The following is a 15,081-nucleotide window of genomic DNA, read 5'->3' as shown; positions in this document are numbered from 1 at the left end:
TTTTCTTTATTGAATCATTGAAATTATTAAGCCCCACCTAAAGTCAGATGTTTTAAGATGTGAGAATTCATCTTAAATCTTGGCTGTACCTTGTGTTGGCAGCCTGTATAAAGGACATGGAGGAAGGAAACTCTTTCGTCTTTGCTATTTCTCTTCTTGCTCTTGTTCTCAGTGGCAAGGTCAGTCCTTCGCTGGTGTAGGACCCTACCTTTTGGGTTAACTATTAAGAGGACTGGCAGGTAAAGGACGTTTTGTTGGATTTATGTGTCAAGCCAGTTGTTGACATTGAGATATGTTTAGTAATTAGAGAGCTCGAGGAATCATAATGAGTAGGTTAAGATGTATTCCAAGGATTGTATAAAATGAGCATGAGGAAGACATAAAAATTAAATGTAACTTAATAAATCTTAGACTAATGAAGATGTCCTGTATGTAAAGTTTTTTTGAGGCTTGTAGCTAGAAATATTGTTCAGATAAGGATCATACCAAACTGAACTGGGAGGAATCCTACAGATGAAGTCACCAAGTGTGATTTTATTCATGGTCTGTCTTCACTGTAGCATCTTTCCTGTGTTTGAATTAAAATCCCTCCAATCGCAGGTGTTACATGATAGAAAACCAAGAGATGGATCCTACTGTTTCCCCTTAGGCAATTTCCTTTGCCTCCAAAGTCATTGCCAGATCCTAGAATGCCTTAACCCTAGTAGATAGGATCATAGAAGTCATTTAAAAACTGCCTTTGAGAATACCAGGGCCAAAAAGGCAAATGATTTCCTTCATTGAAGTGAACATTTGGGGTGTGAGCTAAGCTGTATCAGAGCTCTCTGATCTTCATTTTGGGAGTCTGAGGATTAGGAAGTGTGGGTACAGGATGAAGGTATCCTGAAGTGGAGGTTGTATTTTCACTTTCCTGAATTCTCTGTTTAGTACTATACTCCATTTTTAACTGAGTACATTGCTTTCTTGATGTCCAGTTTTTTGAATTCTTTACTTACTTAAGATATCATCCATCTATAGTGTGTGTAGTTGGCAAAAAACTTTTCCTCTTCTGTAGGTTGTCACTTTGTCCTTGTGATGGTGTCCATTGCCAAACAGATGCTTTTTCAATTCCATGAGGTTCCATTTATTAATTGTTTCTTTTAGGGACTGTACTACTGTTGTTATGTTTAGAAATCCTTTTCTGTGTCTACCAATTCAAGACTGTTCCACACATTCTATTTTATTAGGTTCAGTGTATGTGGTTTATGTTGATGTGTTTGATCCACATGCAGTTGAATTTTATGCAAGGTCATAGGTATGGATCTATTTTCAGTGTTCTGTGTTTTGAGGACATTATCAATTTTTCAGGTAGAAACAATTACAGTATGATCCTAGAAAAATACTGTGGACCATCTACAGTGGATTGCTGAATACTCCCACTTTAACCCAGGTTTTTGTTTGTTTGTTGCTTTGTGTTTTTTTTTCTTTTGTTTTTCATTCTTTTGTTTTTCTTTCTTTGTTTTTTCCAAGACAGGTTTTCTCTGTGTAACAATTCTGGCTGTCCTGGAACTCACTGTGTAGACCATACTGCCCTGGACCTCACAGACATACTCCTAACTCCTGAGTGTTGTGACTAAATGAATGTGCCACCAAGGCCTGGCCTAAACACAGGGTTTTTAAGTAGGCATGTGGATAACTGGTAAGCTGCTTGGCTATTTTTATCAATGGCAGAATATCAAACCCTTGACTTTAAATAATTGATCTATTCCATTGAGTTTACCAGGAGACTTTTTCTGCATTTTATTTTTTGGAACATCATTGCCTTTCCTTTATGATTTCTTACTCTTCTGATCCTTACAGAATTTATTAATCACCAAGTAAAATGGGTCCAATATGAGTTTCTGTTGCTTCCTCATTGAAATCCTGCCTTAGATACCAGGCACTCACTCTCCCAACAGACTTTCATCCTCCAGCCCCAAAGCATTAAATTCTTATAGGATAATCTGTTATTTAGAAGGGTATACTATGATGAAATTACTTTTATAAATGTTAATCATGGTGGAAATGGAAGCATTAGCATCAGAAGTTCAAGACCAGCAATCACTTAAAACTTGATTCCCAGATAACCTATATTATGTGGTCCCATTTTTGAAAAGGAAAAAAAATGGAAAGAGCTATATCTCAGTTTTCAGAGAACTTGATTAGAATGTACTAGGCCCTGGTTTCCATCTTCAGCATCACAGATAATCTGGTGTTGTGTCACATGCCTATAATTCTGCTACTCAGGAGGCAGAGCCCGACATTAAGGTTCATACTTAACTAGAGATTGAGTGGAAGACAAGCCTGGGATACAGGAGAATGTATCTCATAATAACAACAACAGCAATAATAATAATAATAATATTGGTAGTAATAATAATAATTTTGAGGATCTCATTTGGGATTTTGAAATTGAAGTCCACGTTGCCTCTTCACTTAGAGTAGAGCACAGTCTCTTAAATATCAAACATGGTTTCCTTTTTAGGCATGTGTTACTTTCTATGGGTATGTTTAGATACTTGCTGGTTTCCTACACCAATGAAACAACAAATAAAAAGCAAATTAAAAATTCAGGATAGAAATATCAAACACTATGTGGCAGGAGAGCTTACTATAGTCACCAAAAGGTGATAGCAGGCAATAAAACCCGAGAATTGAAGGCGACTGTAGTAGGTCAGGCCAGTCTGAGAAATCTGCTTTCTAGAGAACATGGTGTGGTGGGGAAGAGAACAGAATAGGTGGGGCCAGGAAAGAAACCCTTCTCATTTGATAATACTCATACTCATTATCAAAGTAGTTATTATGAGGACCAATTACATGAGAGACTGAAGCAGGACCATCACAAATTCAAACTACCCCAGGACAACTATTGGAACCCCAACTCAAAATCAAGTAACCAAATACAAACCAAAATACAAACAAAGACCCCTGCCATGGCCCTGTGAGAATCCTGTGTCATCATTTTCTCTGTGCCCCACATCTACTTATCCCAACCCATCAGCCTGCAGAGTTGAGGGTATAATATTGTTTGAGGGTACTTGCTCCATATTTATGCCATCTCATAAGAGCCCTTTCACTATTGACTTATCAGTTTATTTATCCAGAGGTTGGTTTGTGGAATGAAAACTGTAAACTAACCGCTATAAATTAGAAAGAATGAATGGTCCATTTTGTCTTTTGGGTATTCTGTTCTGTATCATTAATTGCTAAACCGTCTTCTTAATAGAAAACCCAGAGCCAGATATTGGGGTGACTGTTCAAAGATGAGAGAAACAGAACAAACCAGTCATGTTGTTACCTCTATGAAATCCTCAGCCTCAAGAGCATGAGTTCCTGATTCCTCACACCTTACATATCTTTTTGTGCCCTGACATCACTTCTTGGGATTAAAGGCCTCATTGCTTCCCAGTACTGGGATTAAAGTTATGTGCCACCACTGCCTGGCTCTGTTTCAAGTACAGGCTTGAACTCACAAATATCTAGATAGGATTAAAGGTATGTGCCACCACTGCCTGGCTCTGTTTCCTGGGTGGTCTTCAACTCACAGAGATCTAGATGGATCTCTGCCTCTCAAGTGATAGCATTAAGTTGTGTGTCACCACTGTCTGGCCTCCATGTCTAATCTAGTGGCTGGATCTGTCCTCTGATCCCCAGCAAGGTTATTTGAGTACACAATATATCACTACATCATTTCCTGTGTAAGGGTTTCTAAACGATACAAAAGTAGATAACGTTTGATTGAATCAGAATGTCCACCCCCCATAGACTCATATATTTAAATGCTTAGACACCAGGTTGTTAAAAAGTAACATCTAGGGTCTAAAGAGAAGGACTGGTCAGTAAAATGCTTGTTCAAGCATCAGGACATGAGTTGGATTCTGAGCACCCAGAGAATTAGGCACTGTGGTTTCTGTATGCAGTCTCAGCTCTAGGAGTCAGCCATAGGAAGGTATTTGGAGCTCACTACCAGGCAGTGGTCAATGAACATTTCTAGGCTGAATTTGAGGTTCTTTGTCAAAAACTAAGGTGGAGGACAACTAGAGAAAACTCTAGCATCAGTTTCTACTGTAAGTATGCAAGCTCAACATTTCATAAGCAACTGCACACATGTGCACACACTTGCCCAAACATGTACAAATGCATACAACCATCATTTGTGCTTAGTAACTTCCTTATTTTATAGAGAAATACTCTTTAATTTCAGTTCCTAATGCTTTGTTCATTCATCTATTGCTTGAAATACATCATGCAGAATATATGAGATGGGATCTGTGCTTTGTACATAATTAATAAATACTTTATCATTATTTATTAGAGCTTTATTTAATATACTGTTGTTTTTTTCCTTTTATTCTTTACACTTTCCAGGGCCTGCCACCCAGCTCCAAAATAATCATATGGAGAAATATTCTTCCTTATGAATGCCCGGCCTTAGCTGGGCTTGTTGAAAGCAGCTTTTCTGATCTTAATTTAGCCAGTCTACCTTTTGCTGCTGGGCTTTTACATTTTTCTGTTTTTGTAGAAGTTTTCTTTACCTCTTACTCTGCTTCTTGCTGTGTGGCTGGATCGGTAGGGGGCTGCTCCCCAGCATGATCTTCTCTTTCTTCTTTTCTCACTCCTTTCTTTCTCTTATTCTCCCTCTATTCATTTTCTCTGACTGTCAGCCCCAGCTGTCCCTCCTTTACCTAGCTATTGGCAATTCACTTGTTTATTAGAACAATCAGGTATTTTAGACAGGCAATTTAACACAGAATGTCAGAGTTAAACAAATGCAACACATTTTTGCATCATTAAACAAATATTACACAGTGTAACAAATGTAACATCTTCAACTAATATTCCACAGAAGTTTTTCTCTTGTGATGGGTTCTTCATTTTTTATTTATTTATATTTTTTAATTTTGCAATGCAGTTCAGTTCTATATATCAGCCACAGATTCCCTTGTTATTCCTCCCCACGCCGCCCCGCTCCCCTCACCTTCCCCCCAGCCCACGACCTATTCCCACCTCCTCTAGTTATAAATATAATATCATATTGAACTGGATCGGGTGGTGCAAGCTTTTAATGCCAGCACACCTAGGGCAGCTGCAGGTTGGCACTTTGCATTTGAGGCCTACATATGAGTGAGTACCAGTAAAGCCAAGAAGACATAGTGTGACCATGTCTCAACAAAGAAACTACAAAAACTGGAAACGATGGAGTAACATTATTAGAAATATGAGTTATGTCTCTGTACACTCTTATTTTTTCTTTTATTATTATTATTAAGAATTTTTCTATTCATTTCATATACCAACCACAGATCACTCTTCCTCACTCTTACCGAACCCCAGTCTTCCCCCTCAAAGCACCCCTCATTCCCACCTCCTCCATTTTAAGCTCTCCCATGGGGATTCAGCAGAGCATGGTACATTCATTTGAGGCAGGTCCAAGGCCCTCCACTCTGAATCAAGGCTGTACAAGGTGTCACACCTTAGGCACATGGCTCCAAAATGCCCACTCATGCACCAGGAATGGATCATGATCCGAAATGTTCCCTATTCACTTTTTATCCTAACTTGTATTACCAAAAGAAAACTATCCTTTGATGTCCTTCTAACTCATACACTTTACACCTCTGTAGTGAGTTTCTTTTCTGAATTTGAATTTGTTAACAAGGAAAACTATAACTATCTAATCTTCAACTCCCTCAGAGATCCAAGAAGGACATAATATTAACTGAGTAAGCAGGAAGTATAAGCAAGGGACTTCCAAAAAATGGGAGAAATGACAGAAACATCTGGCTGCCTGGACAGTCACCCAAGTTTCCTCTGCAATGTTGGGACATCCATCTTCAGCCTACAAGCCTAGCACATCTGACAGACTATCTGTGAAGCAAGATTTTCTAAAGAGCCTTTCTACCTTGTCTTGGCATGGATTGGAAGTCCTTTTTTTTGTGTGTCCTGCTTGTCATAGATGGAGTGAACAAGACATTCCAAGACAAAGCCAGATTTAAACAATACTTATCCACAAACCCAGCCCTACAGAAAGCACTAGAAGGAAAATTCCAACCTAAGGAAGTCAGATACACCCTCGAAAATACAGGCAATAGATAAAGCCACAGCAGTAAACCCCAATGAAGAGAAGTACACACACATCACCACCAAAAAATAACAGGAATGAACAATCACTGGTCATTAATATCCCTCAATATCAATGGACTTAATTCACCTATAAAAAGATATAGGCTTACAGAATGGATACGAAAGCAGGACCCATCTTTCTGCTGCATACAAGAAACACATCTCAAATTCAAAGATAGACACTACCTAAAAATAAAAGGCTGGGAAAAGACTCTCCAATCAAATGGCCTTAAGAAACAAGCGGGTGTAGCCATCCTGATATCCAGGAAAATAGACTTCAAACTAAAATCAATCAAAAGAGATCAAGAAGGGCATTACATACTCATCACAGGAAAGATCCACCAAGATGAAGTCTCAATTCTGAACATTTATGCCCCAAACACAAGGGCACCCACATATGTAAAAGAAACATTACTAAAGCTTAAATCACATATAAAACCCCACACATTAATAGTGGGAGACCTCAACACCCCACTTTCACCGTTGGACAAATCTCCCAAATCAAAACTTAACAGAGAAATATTGACTTTCTTCAGTAACTTTAAACTTCTGTTTTATTTCACTGAATTGTTAATTATGGTGTCTCTTTGTACTTAGGTGTGAATAGTATTTGGAAATAAACACTTTATAACCAGAACATTAGTTATTATTAGAAAAATCTAATTACGAAGAACTGTTGTTTAGATAAAGCCTAAAGTCCGCAATTACTTTGATTTACACAAGCAGTTGGCCTGTGGGCAGAATAACTGGATATGGATGTCTCATAAAGGATGTTGGCAGGGGCTATGTGAATACAATCTCAGAGACTTAAACTCTCTATAGAGATACACACTGGAGACATCCCAAAGAATCATGGTATCTTTCTGATTTTGGCAAGAACACAGATTATTGCAGCTCTAACTGGGTAATTTGTTGATAGTCCAATGGCAATTCAGTCCATTTCCTGAGAAAAAGTTTTAGCCAGTGAGAAAACAAACCCTAGGTACTGTTTTGAGCAGGGCAACCAAGAACCACTTAGTTTTCTGGAACAGTTTGTATGAAGGTGAAATATAACTGTCATAGCATTACAGTGCAAATTTTGTTTACTTCCAATGTCTTGACTCCTTAGGAAAGTAGATTCTGTTGCAAAAGAGACAGCTTGGGAGTGGGTGCCATGCTAATGACCACTCAAAAAACAAATACAGAGTCATTATTCTTATCCTAAATGGTGTGTCCTATGTAGTCATAAATTAATCTCAACAAAACGAGGTGAAAGCCTTATGAAACTCTCACACTTGTTTGAGGGTTCCGTGTACATCTTTGCAGTTCCACTTCAGATTCAGGAAGCTGGTAAACTTCCGGTCTTTTTAATTGAAGATTGCAAGACCGAGATGCTTTGAGATAAGGCTCTGATAATAAAAGATGCATATATCTTGAACTGTGTATGTGTGTGTATGTGTGTGTGTTGTGTGTTGTGTATGATATATCTTCCCTTCGTTTAAAACCACTCAGGAAATATTAGACTTTTTGAGTACATGCCAAGAATAAAATAAACTTAGCTAAAATGAATAGTTTTTCTTTTTCCAGAAATTTAAGGCAAGTGTCTAAAAACAAGGCTTACACCAGAAATGGTTTTGTTCTAGCAGAATTACAGCGTAATTATGGAGAGGCCATATTATATTTTATACTGCCTGTCTGGACTTTCTGCTATTTTTCCGCCTTTGGAAGATTTTACTGCACTGAACTCAGGATAGAGTTCACAGCTTATACATCTAAGAAATAAATACACACAAAAGTAATAACCCTAAACAGAATATGATGTCAGCTACGTTCTGTAGAGTAACACAGTCTAACCCCTTACCCTCACTTTAGGTACGCTAATTCACCATCTAACCCATCCAAGATTCAGTTAAATCAGGAACTCATGTGGAGTAGATATGAGAAATTGTTTTAGTTGCAGGATAGTATGATTTTCTGGATATTTCCTAGTTTTTTCAGTGAATGCAAAATGAAAAAAAAATAAACTCATACAGTCGGTGTTAAGTATTTTTGCTTGAATATAAACATGTTTGGTTAAAAGCATAAATATTTATATTTTCCAGGTAAAATATACTCCAAAGACATGGCTAGCATTACTGTAGACATAAAAATACCATTTTAAAGAGTCTGACTCAGACTGGTCTCCAATTCACTATTCAGCCATGGCTGGTTTAGAACACCTGACACTTTTGTGTCTATTTCCCTGGGATCACAGGTGTGCACTACCACATCTAATTCTCATTTGGGACTCATTTTTTGGGAAATTATTTATCTTTTGTTTTCTAATTTCTGTAATTGTGACATAAGTTTTAATTTCCAAACAGCCTATTTGCAAAATTTGTTCCACTATTCTATAAACTAATTCAAATCAGTTAATAACAGTAACACCGTCAGGCAGTGGTGGCGCACGCCTTTAATCCCAGCACTCGGGAGGCAGAGGCAGGCGGATCTTTGTGAGTTCGAGGCCAGCCTGGTCTACAGAGCAAGATCCAGGAACGGTGCAAAGCTACACAGAGAAACCCTGTCTCAGGGAAAAAAAAAAAAAAAAGTAACACCACTCACCTGTGTCCCAACCTTTGTTTGTTAACTTGTATTCTTATTTTTTTATGGAGTTAACAGGGAATTTGAAGTATTTTCAAACTGTACTCAAAAGAAGTTAACAATTCTACCATTCTAATGCAACATGATGTTTATTGTCCATATATTCAACATATATAACTGAATGAAATGTCAAATAATTGAATTCTATGTATTATAATATATCACATTTTATAAATATCACATTTAAACTGATATGTGTACACACACATACACACACAGTATATACTTAGTTTCTAAATGGTAATGAATGGAACCAAGGTATCATTGCTGACCTACAATTCATTACTGTCTTAAAGATCATAATTACCTTTCATTCACACTTATTAATACTTTTTCATACAAGGGTGTATTGGGGATTTTAAAAAGTTTAAATTCATTCTTTATATAGTAGCCCCTTTTATCTTTAAATATGCATTTTTCTGATAAAGATCAACTGTAAATTATTATGTAGCTAAAGAAGCTTAAGTTTGCTAGATGCATTTACCCTATTTACTTATTTTCATTTCTTTTTATCCTTATGTGTATTTATATACACCGTTCTTCTAATGTTTGGGAATTATCTGCTTGTCTTAGTCTGTTTGTGCCACTTCAGAACATACTACTGACAGGGTGAGTTCTAAATGCAAGACTTTGTCCCTCCTCATGCTGGCATCTGGGAACACTGACAGAATTACTATCCGCAGAGGGCCTTGCTGTGTTCAGCATTGCTCAAGGGATGGACCTGACTGAAGTGTCAAGGAGATGAAGAAAAAACAAACACGCATATACACCAAAATGCTGGGATCAGATGGACTGGGCTCTCTGATGGAGAAACCTCAGAATCCTGGAAGCTCAGCGTGTTTATTGTACACAGCTGAACAGGGAGGCAGGGTTACTGCATACAGTTTAATCAAGGAGGCAGTGTTTATGGTATACGGCTGAACAAATACAAGCTTAGATAATCTTAGCAGGAGTCGTCTCTGGGGAGGAGCAGTCTTCAGATGGCAAACATCTGGAAGGAGAAAGATACAATGGGCATTTTCTTCACACACTATCAACATCTACACACTTGGATCCCCAAGGAAGACATTGCCATCTCAGTGAGCTTCACCTGGGGAAGGCTTTGCCACTCCCATGGAGTTAAGGCATTGGAGTCCCTGACATGGAGGTGCCTATGTCAACACATATCATTCCCTCAGGACTTCCTCTCTTATACACAAGGCCTTATTCCAGGCTCATAGACAGTGTCTTCTTCAGCATCATCATATGGTGGAAGGGATAAGACAGTGCTCTGTGTCCTCTTTCATCATGGTACCAATCTGATTCAGGAGGATGTCCCCCTCTTAAGAAGGCCATGTCGGTAGATAGGTCTCAAGATGAACTTTGAGAAGATACAAACTTTCAAGCCATACTGATACTGCATTTTTACTCTTTTAGTAGTTATTCTGGAAATTTCAATCATCTACTTGACTTTGCATTAGAAATGGCTCATTTATATGTACCAAATCATTACCTCCAAAGGAAGAGTCTCATTTGTGAACTGTTTTCATGGATCAAAACAGTATAGTGTTCATATATTTGTCATTCCAAAGAAATACAGCATCAATTTATATTGCAAATGACAATATAGAAACGTACAAAATTTCCTACAGTCTCTCATTCTCTATGTACCGTATGACTTCTATATCTTTGCTTATCCTAACTCAGTTGTGGAAAGTTATTCTTTAGTGTTGATAATTTCTTCTGTTTCCTAACTACAATCATTATGTGTAATTTATTCTTTCCAAATAAGCTATTTATTTACCAAGTTTTCAAGTTTTATGTAGTACGTATAAAGTAGTTATTTGGGGCTAGTTTTTTTTTTTTTTTAAACTGTCTATATAACAGATGTGAGTTTGGTATTTAATTTATCCTGAAAATTTCCTATGTCACTCTGATGATATTTTTATTTTAGTATGTGTTTTTCTCTCTCCCAGATTGGAGCAATATTATACTCACATTTCGGCTTCTATTACTTAGCAGGATATTCATGCATTGTGAATTCCTAAGTGCTGGGTATGGCAGGTTATTTTAAGCAGCAGCTCTATAATTAGTCACTGAAAACCATGCCAAGCCATTTTCGCCATTTTAAGGATGCCATACAAAGGAAAGACAGTGACTTTGGGTCAATTTCCTTTACTTAACTCAAGGTTGACAACTCTATTTGAACAGTTTTTCCTATTACTTGTTATCTTATTGAATGACTTAAGTGAAAATGGAAGATTGATAGTCCTGTCTCCTAACTTTTTTTGTAACTTAAGAACTGTTTCATTTGTTTGGAAATGGAAAAAAAAACACATTTGTTTCCCTTAAATTCATTCATTTCTCATATCCGTTCACAGTAAATTGTAGCAACTATACTACAAATTAAGAATTAAAAACTCAGTTAGGGTGTTTTATTATAGCCCTTTACATTGTTGAATGTACAACAATGATTCTGGAAACATTTTTCCTTCAGCTTGTACATTGATTGGATAAGATACAATAATATAATCATATGGAAATTGTTTAATTCATAATTTTGTTTACTTTTTTGTTTAAATGTCCTTATTAATACACTCAGTACCTCAAACAAAAGCTACAATACTACCAGACAGACTCATGCTTCTATCCAGCAGATTTTTCTTTTTGAAAATTCCATCTCTTCTCCATTTACTTTTTCCTTGAATTCTCTCTTCTTTATTAACCTGTTTAGATTCAATGGACTTTTATATCATCTCCACATATTCACCAGAGGTATATACTTATTTATATGAGTATATACTCATATGTGAGCAGATAGCTTGCTAAGTGTTAGACTTAAAATTTTAAGCAATCAAATTATATAACAGAAATAAGAAAAAATCTGAGATATATTTGTTGGAACAGACTTTTTTGGGGAAAGTATCTAATGTGGTTTAAGGGATAATCCATACAACTGGGAACATTCAAATAATGAAATATCTCCAGTTTATAGCAGGGAGTGTGCAAGATATTTTCAAAGAAGACAAGGCTCACAAATATATAAGTACCAAGCATATTTACATCAGACACGTGTAAATCAGAGGCATCTAACTCAATGCATTCTAAAAGTAAGAATTCGTCATGCATGAAATTTTAAAAAATTCTTAAGCCATTAGAGAAATGCAAAAACTAAAGAGAGAGTCTTGCCCCAAGCAGAAAAGCTAGCATCAAAAAGAGAAGTGAAAACAAGTACTGTGGGAGATGAAGAGGAAAACCACCTTTATGCACTGATGGTTTAAATTAGTGTAGACATTACAGAAGTTAGTATGGAGGTTCATGATAAAACTAAAGGTAGAACCAACAAGTATTTCTGCTCTCCCACTGCTGGCACATGCCTGAAGGAATCTATGTCTGCAGACCTCAGTGATATCTGCCCCACTTATTGCAACATGATTATGACAGTCAAGTTGTGGAACCAGACTAGGTTAGCCATCAACAGAGGCATGAGTAAAGAATTATATACACAATAGAGTTTTGTGTATTTGTTTGTGATTTGCATGGTGCTTAATTCAACTATAAAGAAGCGTGAATTGATATCATTTGCAAGAAAAGTAGGTAGAACTGGAGATTTTCATATTAGGTGAAATAGGCCAGATGTTTAAAAACGAATGTATCTTATGTCTCATTTGGAGGATCTATCTATCTATCTATCTATCTATCTATCTATCTATCTATCTATCTATCTACCCACCTACCTTCCTCTTTCTTTCTTTCTTTCTTTCTTTCTTTCTTTCTTTCTTTCTTTCTTTCTTTCTTTCTTTCTTTCTATCATCTATTTATTCATAAATCCACTTTGATAATGTCCATTTGTCTGTTATCTATATTCACCTGTCTATTTATTCATATACCCATCTTTCTGTCACCAATTTATGAACTATTGCACAAGAATTAAGAAGGTATTGTTGAGAAAGAGGAAGGAACCAGTGGGAGAGGAGAGGAATATGAGCAATATAACTTAATGGGGGAGTTGAACATGAGCAAAATATATGATATACATACATGCAAATATTATGAAATACAAATAGATGTTAGTAATATTTCAAAACAGACAGACAGAGTGTTCACAGTGCGGTATTTGTCAGTTTACTAGGGAGACAGTTATACTCCTGGGAAATTACATTGGACCCACTGCCTGCTTTATTTCCCTCAGAAGAACCCTCACAACCTCAACTCTTCTGACTTCCTGATAACTGGGGGAAAGTGTATAACAACAGCTTTACTTCTTTCCCTACTTGTCATTGTACAGCTAACTAGGTTTAATCCAAGATTGCCTTATGTATAGGGCTGACAAGAGGACAAAGAAATGATGAATTCCGATGCTTCTAGTTGCATAAGCTTTGGCAATGGCCCTCATGCCATCTATTATTAAACTATGTCAGTGTGCAAAATGTTCATTACACATCTTCCTGAGATGTGCATGCTGCTTACACCAGTATCATTACATCTCTGGCAACCTAATTTTGTAGTCCTGAATGAGCTATCTGACAGAAACAGTTACAGAAGTTTTATATATTGAAACTATATTATTTAAGGATAATAGCATTTGCTATTCTAGTATAAATACAAAACATGAAGTTCTATGTTCTAAGATGGGCATGCCTATAGCATAAACTGAAAGGAAGGAGAACACAGGGAAACCTCTTGAAAAGCCAAATATTGGCTTCTTTCAATAACACCTTTCAACTTTCCAAATATTGGCTTCTTTGAATAACACCTTTCAACTCTTACTCAGCAGTGCACTGTCTAATATAAGATGCTATCAATTAGTGGCATAACTCTTCAAAACATAGCAGAGTAACCTCTCAAGCAAATACATTTGGCAAGAAAAAAACAAATCAATTATTGGATGCAAGTAGCAGGGGGAAATCAAATATACAAAAAAATGGTTTTGAGACATGCTTCCAAGGTGAAAATGACTGTCAGATGTCATGTAAACAGCCGAGATTGTGACACAGTGGAAAACACAGTGACTTTCATCACAAATCGAAATCACAGCTATCAAGTGATAATATCACATAAAATAAAACTGTATCATAAGATATCAACGTGACATTATTGCTGTATGTTTTACTTAAACTTGCATGAAACTGTGCTGAGGCTAAATCAGTCCACTGTGCTTGCATTTTCAGGAGGAGAAATGTTTGACTACTTTGCCTTCCATTGTCACCAAATGCTATAATAAAGGAATTTTTATTAACTTATTAATTAATTGATACTTCATGAACTACTTGGCGGGTAAAGAGAACTACAGAGCTTTTACAGAGCTTTTGTGCTATCAGAGTATGATTACTTACCTGGTCAAGGAAGGGAGATACTGTGCATGGTTTTGAAGGATTACAGAAAAACACTAAATCACACATTCTTTTCCTTACGAACAACAGATCTTGACTCAGAGTTGAAGGATAATGAAAAAGTCAGGTCCAGTCATTTCAGTATCCAGATTTTTAATCACATTTACTTTACTAATTTGTCTGTGTGCATCTGTATGTGTTTGCATGTGTGGGTGCATGAGTGGCGTGGCAAGCATGTGGGGTCAATGGATAATTTGTAGGAGTCTAGATCTAATCCCACCCTGTGGGTCTCAGGGGTTTACCTTAGGTCTTTAGGCTTGGCAGCAAGCACCTTTACCCACTGATCTATCTCAATGGATCTCATACACACATTATAAAGCATGCTATTTGAGCAAATGCACAGACAGTATAAGATTTTTATCTTCCATACTCAGTGGAGTAGCTATCATATGCTAAGTTCTCAAATAGGTATTATGAAATGATAAATAGGATTTTATCAATGTTTTAAAGCAGAAAGCTGCTAAGGAATAATTTTTTAATGATTCATTTCACTTATTTAAGTAGCTGTATGAGCTAGGCAATGGTGGCACATGCCTTTACTACCAAAACTTGGGAGGCAGAGGTGGGTGGATCTCTGAGTTCAAGGCCAGAATGGTCTACAGAACAAGTTCCATACAGCCAAGGCTACACAGAGAAATCTTGTCTTCAAAATTGCCCCCCAAAGTGGTTATATGAAATGATACATTGAACATCATTGATAATTAGTTTATCCTTTCTTGTCACAAATGGGATATCACAATTTATATTGACATAAAAAGAGATGGTTACTTGAACTTTATTATAAAAATGTGTAAATATTTTTAATCTCTGAAAATTTCAAAATTGTCTAACATTAGTTAAAGAACAACTGAATTATTTGAACATGCTATTCTGATATTTTTAAATTAATTAATTAGTTTTTACAACTCACTGAGTCAAATTAGTGCTTATCATTTATGCATTTGCGTAG

This window comes from Peromyscus californicus, unplaced genomic scaffold, assembly GCF_007827085.1.
Source record: "Peromyscus californicus insignis strain IS unplaced genomic scaffold, ASM782708v3 Scaffold_16__1_contigs__length_79575227, whole genome shotgun sequence".
Taxonomy (NCBI): Eukaryota; Metazoa; Chordata; class Mammalia; order Rodentia; family Cricetidae; genus Peromyscus; species Peromyscus californicus.
This window is presented reverse-complemented; position numbering follows the sequence as displayed.